The following is a 2,251-nucleotide window of genomic DNA, read 5'->3' on the forward strand; positions in this document are numbered from 1 at the left end:
TCAGGACTTCCGTTCAAAAACTCGGGAAGTCTTAATTAATTTCAAACAATTTTTTGTATAATTAATGAATTTAAATTAATGTTTCTAATAGACACATTTATAGCAGACCCTCAAGTAAACTACATGTTATTTTGTTTAGTCATATACAGGTGGGAGCTTTTTCAATGTATTACTCAGAACGACTTATTAGCCTACAACACCTTTAAAGACTTACTCAGGGAAGTACAGCAGGATGCAGAAAATGGTTAAGTATTATTTTAGGTATAAAATATCCATGTCCATTAACAGTTTTTACAGAGCAGCTTGGCTCCTTAAATGTTTAAACACCAGCTAATTTTAAGACGCTGACGTCACGTGGATCACCCGCAGTGTTAGACGCTCAAGACGTTCGGTTTAAAGTTCGGTCGACTGTTGAGATATATCCAGCTGCAGACCCGCAGCACCAGCAGTTTCAGAACCGCAGTCACAGAACCGCAGCCACAGAACCGGAAGTGAGTGGCGGAGTTATTGACAACGAGAGAGCACGGTGAGTAGTCTGTAATGTTTTTGCGATCATATGTTTAATAATTATCGTATATATTACGTTAAGCATTTAACTGCTAAGTACTTAATGTGTGCTTGGCTTTATTATCTTATATTGAAACTTGAATTTGTTGTCACACTTTACAGTATATAACTTTTTTATGTGGATGTTTCGATTTATTTTCGGATGCATGCTGTAAATGGGCCTTGTGGTGAAGTTTTGGAGACGTTTATTATTCATAAAATAAATCGTTTGCTTTAATTCCCTCTGTTATATGCATTGTTTGTGTGTTAATATTACTGTAGGTTTTTTTTTATTAGCTCTAAAAAGGGAAATATTTATGACTAACTATAACTGGTTATGATCAATAATAAATATTTAGATTATATCTTCGAATTAACTGTAGCAGAATCAATATTACAATTATTTGATCTGTCCGTCCACCGAGCAGACAATATAATCATTTATCGATTCAAGGAACTATTATTTTCCTGGCCTAGGTAGAATATACTGTCCTTCTTTGTGCAGTGCTAGCAGTAATTTAGCAAAATGTAGCAAGGGTTCACACATTCATTGACTTCGAATTGTGAGCAGCATACAGAGACAATCCGTTGTGAATATAAGGAATTTAATAAATGAAACTACATCTAACATATAACTAAGCAAAACACTTCTATATATTTTCCTATGAATTAACTAGAGAACAGTCCATTTCTCTGGGCATTATGTGTCTTTCTTATGAGGAAAATGAGGGAGTTTATCTGCCGGCATTCCTTTAGGCAATAAAACCAGTGATATCAGCATTGGTTACCATGGAGCCAGAGGCCTGTTCTGCCTTTCTGAGGTGTTAGGTGCATTTCGGGGGAAGGGTCCATAGACCCTCGTAATTGGCCCTTTGGTTAGGTGAGGGGGCATTAGATATCATTTGTTAAATATAACAAAAAGTTGTGTGTCTGATTGGTCCAAATGCTACAATGCAAATGTCAAAAGGCTAAAAGGGTCTCTCTTAAGCCATAAAAACCCAAAGATCATGCATGATTCTACGCAGACGCTACATTACCTTGTAGTTTAGTTATTTTAATCTCATTTGTCATCATTGAGATAATTGTGTGGCTTCATCTCTTGTAGAGACATAAGGATTCAGAGAGATGACACATTACCTGAGCTGCAGCAGTGCAACAAGTGTTACAGCAATTACCAGCAATTAGGTAATTCATTAAGCCAGCCAAACTGGTCAAGTTAAAAAGAGGTATGAATATCTTGAGTTGTTTGTTTAATGTACTCACAATTTATTATTGCATAATAGTATACCTGTGTACTTATATTTATTTATTTTAGGCTATACTATAAATTTTTGCAACCAGTTATTGGTGTGATTATTTAGTTGTTACATAAGGAACCAGGAAGTTTTTTTGTGCCATTTACAGGGAGAATATTCTTATTTTTTGTTGTTTTCCAGTACATCTTGTCTTGGGAGCACCCTTTGATTTTACATCTGGAAGCAGTTATCAGTTAAAGTAATTGACCTTTATGATGTTGTAGCAGTTGATATTTAAAGATTTCTCTATGTGTGTCTTCCAGTGTGACATTCCAATCATACGGAGATGGTGGACTCCAGATGGTTTTCTCTGAAAGGTACTGGACATTACCTCCAGCACACCATTACCTTTGCACCCCCTTCTGACCAATTTGAAATTAACCAAGATACATGTATATTACAGTGCAGAA

The 2,251-nt window shown here is 35.7% G+C and overlaps 1 long non-coding RNA gene across 1 annotated transcript in view; it reads left to right on the top strand.

The window, feature by feature from the left end:
• The first annotated feature begins 439 nt into the window (after positions 1-439).
• The window catches only part of LOC107591946 (uncharacterized), a 2,455-nt gene continuing 643 nt past the window's right edge, over positions 440-2,251 (top strand). Inside the window, exons 1-2 of the long non-coding RNA XR_001609925.1 lie at positions 440-526; positions 2,105-2,158. This is a non-coding gene — a long non-coding RNA (uncharacterized lncRNA). The remainder of the gene's footprint in view (positions 527-2,104; positions 2,159-2,251) is intronic.

The sequence above is a fragment of the Sinocyclocheilus grahami genome, unplaced genomic scaffold (genome assembly GCF_001515645.1).
Source record: "Sinocyclocheilus grahami isolate Dianchi unplaced genomic scaffold, SAMN03320097.WGS_v1.1 scaffold148.1, whole genome shotgun sequence".
Lineage (NCBI taxonomy): Eukaryota > Metazoa > Chordata > Actinopteri > Cypriniformes > Cyprinidae > Sinocyclocheilus > Sinocyclocheilus grahami.